At 46.7% G+C, this 13,149-nt stretch overlaps 1 protein-coding gene across 6 annotated transcripts in view; it reads left to right on the plus strand.

Moving 5' to 3' along the window:
- Positions 1-13,149, plus strand: part of GULP1 (GULP PTB domain containing engulfment adaptor 1) — a 1,104,299-nt gene that overhangs the window by 552,340 nt on the left and 538,810 nt on the right. The window contains exon 5 of one of the 6 annotated variants that reach the window (XM_077448664.1): positions 8,310-8,404. The exons of the other annotated variants lie outside the window; for them this stretch is intronic. The gene's annotated coding sequence lies outside the window, so the exon portion shown is untranslated. The remainder of the gene's footprint in view (positions 1-8,309; positions 8,405-13,149) is intronic. 6 annotated transcript variants of the gene reach the window in all.

Here is a 13,149-nt window from a genome sequence, read left to right on the forward strand (position 1 = left end):
CACTTTAAAAATGTACCAGTTGAAAATTACAAACAGATTCAACTTAACACAACAAACCTACACAGTCCCTGTCTTGTTTGCACCGCCTGTATACTGCTGTTCTGAGTATATAGGGCCTGGGGGCCACACACATTTCCTTTTTTTAATATGGTTACGGGCTTCCCCTTAATATGCGTACAAGACCCAAAGGGGCTGGTAATGGGCAGGGAGGGCTACCCATGCCATTTTTCTCAATGATTTTCAACCATATTGCTGGAACCAGATATAACATTAAAACCGCAAGCAGTTTTAAATGATGTTATTTCTGTTTAATGTCATTTTGTGCAGGGACTGTTCTAAACACGGGAAACACGTGGCACTTCACAGGCATACTACAGACACCCCCCAGGCACCATATTTAAAGGACTATTTCACTATTTTTTTTTTCACTTTAATCATCATTAAAATCAGTGCTCCCGCCAAAACGGCCATTTTTAAAAACATTTTAGGCATTGACCCATGTCCCCTGGGGCAGGAGCCAGGTCCCCAAACCCTTTTTAGGACAGTATCTTGCATATTAGCCGTAAAAATTAGCACTTTAAATTTCGAACGTTCGAGTCCCATAGACTTCAATGGGGTTTCCAAAGTTCGTTAGAATTTGGGGTCCGTTCGAAAGTTCTGGTGCGAACCGAACCGGGCGGTGTTCGGCTCATCCCTAGTGCTCACACAATAAACTGTGATAGTCATCATTGTATAATAAAATATTATGATAATATAATATACCAGGCCCTCTGGTTTTGTAGGTTTTTCTACATATTATTAATTTAATTGTTAGAGTACTATTTATGATTGCATGCTTATTTACACATTATAGGTCTTTTTCTGTCAAAGTGAATAACATATTGTAAGTAATTTGAGATAATTTTTTAAGTCTGTTTGGTAGTGAGTTTTGTGATGTTAAGTTGCTCTCCTAATTTTAAAGCTTGAGCACCTAATTATGTGATTTTCCAAATATAACTAACCAAAATATAACTAACCATTACAGAGAGACGTGGTTGACATTATTAAATTATCAATTTTGAATGCCGGAGGGTGTGCAGGACAGGACCTGAAAGGTAGCCCGGGACAGTGTTTTTGGCATATGAGACCGCAGAAGCTAGGTGCGTAGCATAATTTGATATTCCCTTAGTTTGCGCTTTGAGAAAGATGGAAACATCTCCCTATCTTACTTATGTAGCAAAAATAAGTATGTTGCTTTCCATACTTGCTAAGTTGTTTGCATTGAAGAGTGTAATGGTACTTAATAATTACCATCAACAGTTGGGCGGTGACACAGATACATCTCCCACATGAACAGCCTTATCCACAAAGGGCAGTGGGGGAGATTTACTAAAACTGGAGCACTCAGAAGCTGCACCAGATTCTAACTTCAGCTTGTTCAATCAAGTTTGAAAATGAAAACCTGGAAGCTAATTGATTACTATGCAGAGGGGCACCAGATTCTGTGTGCACCAGTTTTAGTAAATAATTCCCAATGTTTCCTTCCTTCTCTTTCTATTGCTCTAAATGCACCTGAATTGACATGGTCACCATGAACACTCTTCTTTTCCAAGATTCCCGACACTAGCAGGGTGCCCATACATTATACATGTTTTTTTTTAATATACAACCAATGGGTTGAACAAAAAAAATGCAGATTCCCCATCCACGCATTCAGTGTGTATGGGGAGGAATCACTCCCGCAGTGCTATTGTGTCCTGCTGGCAGGGAGCCTTCCTTGCTGGCAGAATAGATTGATCAGTGTTGCTGGCTATAGTGTTGCTGGCCACTGATCATTCATGACAGTCTGATTATACGCAAGTAAATTAATAGATTGACTTGTGTAAAACCAGCTTGCCCATACATGGATCAAAATTTGTCCAGTGCCTGCTGAACCGGATAAATTTCGATTAACGTATGGCTGGCTTTAAAGCTGCTGATTTTCTTCCTCCTCTTTTTCCAATTGGATAATTAAATTGAATTGGCTGGCCATAGTAAAAAAAAACTTTTTTCATTCAACCATCCAGTAAAATCTGATTTGTGGATGGGGGAATCACTTTTGCTGCGCTATTGTATTCAGCCTTCACCACTGGTGGAATTCAATAATCAAGACCCAACACAAAGAAAAGCCAAGGAGAGGATGGTTTCCGGTGGAGTGGAAGTATTTGAGTTTTGTTAACCACCTCAATACAGTGCAGTTACACCCCCTTCCTGACCAGACCAATTTTCAGCTTTCAGCTCTCTCACACTTTGAATGACAATTACTCAGTCATCCAACACTGTATCCATATGAAACTTGCGTCCTTTTTTCCACACAAATAGAGCTTTCTTTTAGTGGTATTTAATCACTAGTGGGTTTTTTATTTTTTGTGCTATAAATAAAATAAAACGTAAATTTTGTGAAAAAAAATCCTTTTTCTTCGTTTCTGTCATAAATTTTTGCTAATTAGTAATTTTTCTTCATAAATTTTGGCCAAAATTTATACTGCTACATATCTTTGGTAAAAATAACCCACATTAGTATATATTATTTGGTCTTTGTGAAAGTTATAGAGTCTAAAATCTATGGTGCCAATCACTGAAAATTGATCACTTCAGGCCTTCAGTACATCAGGTGTACCTAATTTCTTGAGACTCTAACTAGTCAGGAAAGTACAAATACCCCCCAAATGACCCCTTTTTACAAAGTAGACATCCCAAGGTATTAAGTAAGTAGCATGGTGAGTTTTTTTAAGTTGTCATTTTTTCCCACAATTCTTTGCAAAATGAAGATTTATTTTTTTTTTTATTTTTTTTTTACTAAATTGTCATATTATCAGGTTATTTCTCACACACAGCATATGCAAACAACAAATTACACCCCAAAATACATTCTGCTACTCTTCCCGAGTACGGCGATACCACATGTGTGAGACTTTTACACAGCCTGGCCACATACAGAGCACTAACATTGATGTAGTACCTTCAGACGTTCTATGAGCAAAAATTACGCATCTCATTTCTCAACCACCTATTACACTTTTGAAGGCCCTGGAGTACTAGCACAATGGAATTTCCCATAAAATTACCCCATTTTGGAAAGCAAACACCCCAACGTATAATCTGTGAGGCATAATGAGTCTTTTGAACGGTTCATTTTTTTCCAGAAGTTTTTGGAATATGTGGAAAAAAATTAAAACGCATTTTTTTTTACACAAAATTGTCAATTTATAAGATATTTCTAAAACATAACATGTATATAGCAAAAATTACACCCCAAAATACATTCTGCTACTCCTCCCGAGTATGGCGATACCACATGTGTAGGACTTTTACACAGCCTTGCCACATAGAGAGGCCGAACATTGAAGTAGTACGTTCAGGCGTTCTAGGAGCATAAATGACACATCTCATTTCATTCTTACCCATCACACTTTTGAAGGTCCTGGACCACAGGACAGTGAAATTACCCACAAAATGACCCCATTTTGGAAAGTAAACACCCCAACGTATATTCTATGAGACATGGGCTGCAAATAGGTACTCGGGTACTCTTATGGGCTGGAGATAGGTACTCGGGTACTCTGATGGCCTGGTGACAGGTACTCGGGTACTCTGATGGCCTGGTGACAGGTACTCGGGTACTCTGATGGCCTGGTGACAGGTACTCGGGTACTCTGATGGCCTGGTGACAGGTACTCGGGTACTCTGATGGCCTGGTGACAAGTACTCAGGTACTCTGATGGCCTGGTGACAGGTACTCTGATGGTTTGGTGACTGGTATTTGGGTACTCTGAAGGGCGGTGACAGGTACTCATATGGACTGTGACAGGTATTCGGGTACTCAGATGAACTGTGACAGGTACTCGGGTACTCAGATGGACTGTGACAGGTACTCTGGTACACAGATGGACTGGAACAGGTACTCGGGTACTCAGATGGGCTGTGACAGGTACTCGGTACTCTAATGGACTGTGACAGGTACTCGGTACTCTAATGGACTGTGACAGGTACTCGGTACTCTAATGGACTGTGACAGGCACTCGGTACTCTAATGGACTGTGACAGGTACTCGGGTACCCTGATGGACTGTGACAGGTACTCGGGTACCCTGATGGGCCGTGACAGGTACTCGGGTACCCTGATGGGCCGTGACAGGTACTCGGGTACCCTGATGGGCCGTGACAGGTACTCGGGTACCCTGATGGGCCGTGACAGGTACTCGGGTACTCTGATGTGCCGTGACAGGTACTCGGGTACCCTGATGGGCCGTGACAGGTACTCGGGTACTCTGATGTGCCGTGACAGGTACTCGGGTACTCTGATGTGCCGTGACAGGTACTCGGGTACTCTGATGGGCCGGGACAGGTACTCGGGTACTCTGATGGGCTGGGACAGGTACTCGGGTACTCAGATGAACCGTGACAGGTACTCGGGTACTCTGATGGGCTGGGACAGGTACTCGGGTACTCTGATGGGCTGGGACAGGTACTCGGGTACTCTGATGGGCTGGGACAGGTACTCGGGTACTCTGATGGGCTGGGACAGGTACTCGGGTACTCTGATGGGCTGGGACAGGTACTCGGGTACTCTGATGGGCTGTGACAGGTACTCGGGTACTCTGATGGGCTGGGACAGGTACTCGGGTACTCTGATGGGCTGAGACAGGTACTCGGGTACTCTGATGGGCTGGGACAGGTACTCAAATACTCTGATGGACTGTGACAGGTGCTCTGATGGACTGTGATTGACAGGTACTATGAGGGGTGGTGACAGGTCCTCTTTATTGGGGGGGGGGCAATCAGTATGTTTGGTGTACACTGTATGCGGTAACGAGATGTTACCGCAATCTCCTCCTCACACACGATCGGTGTGTGAGGAGGAGAATCCGGTAACATCCCGTTACCGCGGTTTGTTTACATTTTAGTGATCGGCTGTGAAAGGATCACAGCCGATCACGTGGGTAAACAGCCGGCCAATGGCTGTTTACCAGCGTCGGTGACGAGCAGTGTTCCCGGGGAACACGCCGCCACCGACGTGCACGCGCGCATGCGCCGTGCACGTTCGGGGTGTGACCATCTGTGATCGGCCGTGACTTCATCACGGCCGATCACGTGGTAAACAGCCATAACGAATGGCTGTTCACCCCTTTCGGTGGCGAGCGGTGTCTCCGTGACACGCCGCCACCGAAGAAACAGGGATGCGCGCGCACGATCACGCGCATCCCTGTTTAAACGGGAGGCCATCATATGACGGCCTCCCGGCGGTCAGCTACTAGTTAAAGTGATTTAAAGGATCGTTTTTTTTTTTTAAATAACAAACATATCATACTTACCTCCATTGTGCAGCTCGCTTTGCACAGAGTGGCCCTGAACATCCTCTTCTGGGGTCTCCCGGTGGCTCACGCAGCTCCTCCCTGCATCGTATAAGTCCCTAGGAGAAGCGCTCTCCCGAGGGGGTTACCTGGAGGGCGCACTCCCGAGCCCAGCATTTGCATCCACAGACATGAATGCTGGACTCGGCCCTGCCCCCTGGCTCCCACGTCATTGGATTTGATTGACAGCAGTGGGAGCCAATGACTACGCTGCTATTAACCTATCCAATCAAGAGCCGGGACCCCATGGAGAGAGGGACAGTGTGTCACCACTGAGGAGATGAAGGGGCTCCGGTAAGTAAAACGGGGGGCTGGGGGGGGGGGGGGGGCGGTGACTGTCAGGTGTTTTTTTCACCTCAATGCATAGGATGCATTAAGGTGAAAAAACACGAGGTTTACGACCCCTTTAAGCTTTAACTGATGCACAAACTAATGAATGCCTAACTCCAGCAAACATTGTTTTTTTTTCCAGTTACAGCAACAGTTTTTTGTTTTGTTTTTAGGAAGAAATGTGACTGTTGTGAGTGGTAAATGGTTTGATCCAACCCTTATAACTGAAATTCTGGACAGCTTGGCTGTTACAGGAAATAAAAATAAATACTGCAGAGTGCGCATGCGCGAGAGCTCCGACATGGCCGCTTGAGCCACGAGCTCCGCACCACCCCGGACCGCCGATCCAGCTGACGCCTCACACAGCACACGGAGCTACCCCCCTGCTACTCCCCCGAACGTGGGAAAGGTCGGTGAACAATAGCGGATGCCTGGCCCCCCCTGCAAGACGGGATTTAGGGCCGCATTTTAACCGTTCAGCGGGAAGAGGGTGTACCAAGATGGCCGCCGCCACCTCAGCTGCACAGCCACACACGGCCTACACAGACAAACCACCAGATCACAGGCAAGTGCTGACCCCAGCCACGCTGTCCTACTCTCAGGTGGCACAGAGCGGCCCCCAACGCAGACTAAAACCTCCCAACGATCCCTGCTCGCCACAGGTCCCGTCACCTGCTTCCACTGAATCTCTCATAGGCCACCACATGGAGGACTTCCCTCTATCTCCAGAGGGCCCAGCCACACCGCAGCCCCAGGGACCTGCATCCCCGAACTTCTCCTTGACAGACATTTCCACCCTCCAAGCGAATCTTTTCTCTAAATTCTCAGAATTACTTGACAGAGGGCTGGCTAATACTGCTACCCAGATTACTAATAACATTAAATCTGACTTTGCCAATCTGGGAACCAGAATTGAGGCCATAGAAAACAAAATGGACACTACGGTCTCCAGGACCAACCAAAACGAAGCCCATATTAAAACTATCCAGGATCAACTTGACGTTGCCATTGCAAGAATCGACGACCTTGAGAACAGGTCCAGGAGGTACAACTTCCGAATCCGTGGTATACCGGAATCCATTGCTGACATCCCCCTAACGGTACGGGACATTATCTCCCAATTGGCCCCACAAATTCCGCCGCAACGTCTGGACCTAGACAGGGCGCACCGGTCCCTAGGGCCCCCCAGAAAGGATGGCTCCCCCCGGGACATAATCGTGAAACCCCATTACTACACAACCAAGGAAGAAGTGATGCACCAATCCAGGGCGCAATCAGACCTCCAATTTCAGGGTCACCGTATACAGATATTCGCAGACCTGGCTCCCTCCACCATACAAAAGAGAAGGGCTCTTAAACCAATCCTGCTTGTGCTCAACCAGCAAGACATAAAATACCGATGGACTTTCCCGTTTGCAGCGAAGTTCTCCCTCAACGGAAAATCATACTCCTTTTCCAATATGGTGGATGGAGAAAAACTCTTTCTACACTTGAAGCTGATTTCTCAGGAGCTCCCCATAGACTTTTCCTCATCCTCTGCCGGGTCAGCCAAGAGACCCCCCCCATCCAGCCCAGTCTCCCCTCTCTGGCTTAACGGCCGCACCAAGAAGAGCAAGGATGGAGGCCCCCCCTGAAAGATGTCTACAGAGAAGTCTGTCTCTTCGTTACTTTTCCCACTCTCGAGTGAACTTCCTCGGGCAATAGCCCGCTCGACGAACGGGGTGATATACCCCCATCTCACGGTTTAATTGACTCTCTCCCCCCTGTACATATTTGTATTTTTTTTTTTTTCTTTCAGTTTTTCTTTTTCTCTCATGGGGATGGCCACAAGGCAGTTTAGCGGGTTTGTCCCCCCGTACCCCCACAGGGGTATAATTTCATCTAGGTTTTAAATGCATCTTCCTTGCAACCACCGGGTTGTTAAGGAAGAGACCCGCTGACCGCCTCTTGGACCAGGCCTACCATTGGCTTTCGCCCCTAGGCCCACGCAGACCCTTTTTTCATAAATGGGCCTTTAGTTTTCATAAGTCTACATGGTCTTTACAGGTTATTGGGTCTACAAATCCCCATATTCCCCCTCCCCTTCTTTTGGATTCCGCTGATCCTTAGTTTGTTGGCTTTGGGGCGGGGGGTGTGTATGGTTCCTTCGGGCCAATAGATCGGGGGAGGGTAGTTTTTCCTCTCATTTCCATGTCTCCTCACCATGGTCTCAGGTTACAGAGCCTCGGGTTTGGACCCAGCCGGGCCCGGTTGGGTCTTCTCCCCACACGACAGATGATCACCAGAAGCAACCGGGGTCCAACAGCTGGCAGGACTTCATAGCTCTCAATGTTATAGCATTAAGTTCTAAAGTTTTACATTGTTTCATTAAGTTTTTCAGTTAGGGTCCGGGGTGGGCCCAATGTGCTCTCACCCATCTCATAGAGGTAGTTCACACCTCTTTGGCATGGGCCTTTGGGCGATCCTCGGGATCGCCCAAAATATTCTCGACGGGGGTCGGTGGGTCCTCTCACGCCGCCCTACGCCAGTCTTCGTAGAAGACATGTTTCTATGTTTTATGTCTCCCTTCCCTTCCCTCCCTCATGTTCTCTCCTTCTTTCTCCCCAAGCGTGTCCGCAGACGAATAGAGCTACTGATTCCAGGGCTATTCTTGATTTCGGCATCAGACTGGAGGTCTCGTTCCGGAGTGTCATCACCCAAAGGGTAAGTGGATATATTTGGTTGATAAATCCCCCTCTCTGTCCTAATGGCTAACATTCCCACTATTAACAGGGATCTGAGACTGGTCTCACACAATGTCCAAGGTCTAAATTCCCCCAGGAAGAGGAGAATAGCCTTCGAACGGTATCGAGCCCTTAAAATTGATGTCGTCCTGTTGCAAGAAACGCACTTCCCTGTTCGCTATAGACCCAAATTTATCCATTCCTCCTACCCCACATTTTTCCTGGCAAATGCCCCTACAAAAACCAAGGGGGTTGCGATCCTCTTCTCTAGACACTGCAACTATACACATATTTCAGAATATAGGGACCCAGAGGGTAGATTCATCCTAGTGAAGGGAACGTTTGAAGGAATACTCTATTCCATAGTCTCATATTTTGCTCCCAATAAGGGTCAAGCCAAATTCTTCAAATCTCTCTACTCGACATTGGGTCCGATGCTGGAAGGCAAAATTATCATGGGTGGGGACTCCAACGTAGCATTAGACCAGGGACTTGACAAGACTAAACCCACTAAAGATCAAGCGACGAGACCCTCGAAAATGAGCAGTAAAATTGCAAAATTCCTCCACTCTAAAAGTCTAGTGGATATCTGGAGGGAATTAAACCCTAAGAGTAAGGATTACACACACTATTCGTCCCCGCATCAGTCATATGCCAGGATCGATCAGATCCTGATTCCCCCAACGCTAGTTCCTTTAGCCCTAAAAGCATCCATTATAGATTCCTCTTGGTCGGACCACTCGTTGGTCCTTCTGTCCATCCGCAATGTCTTCACCAACAAAGGAGGAACACACTGGCGTCTAAACGAGTCTATCCTCAGTAACCCCATTCATGCCAAATGCATAGCCGACTCTATCAAGGACTACTTTTCCACCAACGCAACGGAAGGCATCTCCCCAGAAATCATTTGGGCGGCTCATAAAGTTACTATCAGAGGAGAACTGATTAAGCTCTCCTCCCGCCTCAAAAAAGAATGACTGTTAGAAATCCGTGACCTAGAATCCAAGTTTGCGGATGCATAAGCACCACCCTTTAAAGGCCTCGGCAGACCAACTAGACACCACCAGATTAGAACTTAACTTAAAACTCACCGCATCAGCAGAGAAACACATTAGATGGAGTGGGGCCAAATACTACATGCACAAAGATAAAATAGGAACTATGCTAGCACGTAAACTCACCCCTAAATCCAAATTGTTTGCCTTCCCCAAACTAAGACTGAACGGCCAAGCCCCAACCTCCAACCCGACTAAGATCTTGAGGGCTTTTCAAGATTATTACGCCAAACTATATAGCCAAGACGCCACAGAGAAGGCCCCAGCAATGTCTGCCTTTTTTCAAGGCCTCAGACTGCCGTCCCTGACCACAGCACATAAAGACATTATGGAAGATTCCTTCTCGGAGGAGGAAGTTTTGGCAGTCATTAAGGCCTTGAAATCTGGTTCAGCCCCTGGCCCTGACGGACTATCTACACCTTACTATAGGACCTTTGGGGATATCTTAGCCCCGCACATGGCCAAATTTTTCAACTCCAAAATGGAGGGATCCCCCTTAGACCCACACCTCAACACTGCCTACATCACAGTAATTCCCAAACCCAACAAAAATCATGAAGAAGTGGAAAACTATCTGCCCATCTCCCTCATCAATAACGACCTCAAAATTTTAACCAAAATTTTAGCTAACCGCCTCTCTTCCTTTATTAAATATTACATTCACAAAGACCAAGTGGGCTTCATACCGGGCAGACAGGGACCTGACCAAATCAGAAGAGCGGTTGACATTGTCTCCCTCCTCCAATCTGGCTGGAACGGTAAACAAGCTCAGGAAGGGATGCTTCTATCCCTAGACCTACACAAGGCCTTTGATGCCATAGACTGGAAGTACATTTTCTTCCTTCTAGACAAATGGGGATTTGGTCCCCGCTTTAGAGGAATCCTGGGCTCGCTGTACTCTAATCCTACAGCCTTGATTCGCATACAGGGTCAGCACTCAGAACCACTAGTAATAGTGAGGGGAACCCGGCAGGGCTGCCCGCTCTCCCCCCTAATCTTCGCAATGGCGATTGAGACCCTGGCTATTGCAATTCGCTAAAACCCTGACATACAAGGCGTCACAGACGGGACACGGGTACACAAATGCGGCCTTTTTGCCGATGACTTACTTCTTTTCCTTACTTCGCCGACAGTCTCCCTCCCAAACCTATGTAAACTCCTTCAAGATTTATCAGTCGTCTCGGGACTCACGGTTAATTACACTAAATCACATGCCCTGAATATCTCTCTCAGACATGAAACTAAATTGGCTCTGCAGAGCTCTTTCAAATTTAAATGGAGCGACTCCTCTATAGAATATCTGGGCATCAACCTAACTGCCAAGGTGGAACAGCTGTACGAAGCTAACTTTCCCCCCATATATCGAAAACTTGAGGAGGATCTGGGACAATGGGAGAAGGGAGAGTTATCATGGTTGGGTAGGATACACTCCATTAAAATGACTTTGCTCCCGAGATTGTTATACCTCTTCAGGGCCATACCCATCAATATTAAACTGGATCACCTAAGGTCTTTCCAAGCAAAAATAAACAAATTTATATGGGGAGGGAGAGGCCATAGGATCCCCCAGCAGACCTTGTACACCCACAAATCGCAGGGAGGTTTGGGGTTGCCGAGACTGCTCTGGTATTTTCAGGCAGCCAGAATAGCACAGCTATCAATAATTTACAATAGCTCTGAAAAACCAGACTGGGTTTCCCTGGAGAATCAAGCAGCCCCAGATTACACCATTGAATCTCTCCTCTGGTCCCCTCCAAGGCTCCGGCCCCCCATCCTCTCCCCGATTCTCTCACAATCGCTTCATCTATGGGACAGGTTGAAAAAATCCCCCCACCTCATCTCGCACCTAAAACCATTAGCTCAATTATTCAACAACCCAGACTTCCCACCGGGCCAGGAGCCCACGGCTTTTAGATGGTGGTTGGATAAGGGTCTATATCAAATAGGGCACTTTCTGGACGCTCGAGGCCCTATTACCCTGGGACATTGTGTGAACCAGCTCGAGATGCCTCCTTCAGAACGCTTTAGGTTCTACCAAATCCGCCATTTCCTTCTACAGCTTTGGACGGGTAGGCAGGCCTCCTCAGGCTGCACTCCGTACGAATCATGGTGCGGAAAGGGGCCACGGAACAGAGAGGGGCAGTCTCAGTGGTATACAAGGCCCTTGCTCATCAACCTAATAGATCCTCTTACATGACAGCTTGGGAGACTGAACTAGCACTTAGCACGACGGTAGAGCAGTGGCAGGCCTCCTTCTCCAGAGCCTTTAAAGGCATTAGAAATGTCTCACTAATTGAAGGCAATGTAAAGGTCCTTACCAGGTGGTACCTAACCCCCTCGAGACTCTCCCTAATGTTCCCCTCAGCTGACCCCAGCTGCTTCCGGGGATGCCACCTGATGGGGACCATGGCCCACATCTGGTGGGAATGCCCCAGAATTAGGCCTTTCTGGAAAAGAATCCTAGCCTTAATAAAGAATATCACTAACCATACCCTCCTGAGAAGCCCTGCCATTGCCCTACTCAACGCTAATCTCCCTGGGATCCCGAAACATACTCGTAAACTAATTCAATTTATATTCCTGGGTGCCAAAATGACAATAGCCAAGGCTTGGAAACTCCCTAAAGTTCCCTTTGCAGCCGCCGTTAAAAAAAATTCTTGGATAATGGTGCAAGAGAAACTTACCGGCATTCTTTTAGATTCCACGGCTCAGTTCGAGGCTACGTGGGAGCTTTGGGCTCAATACATGGGCATTTCACTTATTCCAGGAGTCCGACCCTAGTTCCCTGGACCACTCTCGGCTTTGAAGGTTGCTCGACTGCGGACACGCCCCCCCCCCCCCCCCATCTCCCTCTTCCCACACCTCTCACCCCTTGTTTGTCGGTACAGAGTCTTGTTTTATTTTGTTTTGTTTGGTTTTATTTTGTTGCCTCACTCTCCAGGACCCTTATGGCTCTCCTCTTTTTTTCTTTTCATGTTATATAATACTGGAGAGATGAGGTGTGGGAACACCAGTCACACCTCTAACGTAGTACCCCACCTCCATGGCTATGGAGATCTCTCACCTCTTGTAGAAAACGCCGGACGTCACGGGACTCCTTCCCTGCACAGTATGCTCCCAGTCGGAGTGCAGGGGAGGACTGACTAGTGCCCCCTAGATTAAACCTCTATATGTCACAAGCAAGTGAGAAGGGCGATTATTCTGAAACATGTTTATATTTTAATTCCTTGGCGATGTCCTAAGCAACCTTTCATGTATTCCTTATCTGTGACTTTTACCTCTGACAAGTGAGCAAGATTATCTGTACTTTTCTGTTTTGTTTCTCTTTGATATGTAAAATCAATAAAAACTTTTGAAAGTAAAAAATAAATACTGGCAGGATCAACAAATAACATGTGAAATTGTAAGCTGAAGCCCCATACACACTATCAGTTTTTCCTTCAGATTTACCAAAACTATATAATATGAGGTCAAACCTTAGGAGTTTCAATGTATATGCAATCAGGCAGGCCTTTGCACTACATTGTTTTGGTAAATCTGAAGGAAAAATTCAGCAGAAAATATGATAGTGTGTATGGGGCTTTACAGCTTATAATCTGACAGTACACTCTTCATAAAATCTTGTTTAGGCCCCTTTCACACTTGTACGACTTGTCCTGCGACTTGGGAC

Source organism: Lithobates pipiens, unplaced genomic scaffold (assembly GCF_037356315.1).
Source record: "Lithobates pipiens isolate NorthernLeopardFrog02 unplaced genomic scaffold, aLitPip1_a1.2 Scaffold_22, whole genome shotgun sequence".
NCBI lineage: Eukaryota > Metazoa > Chordata > Amphibia > Anura > Ranidae > Lithobates > Lithobates pipiens.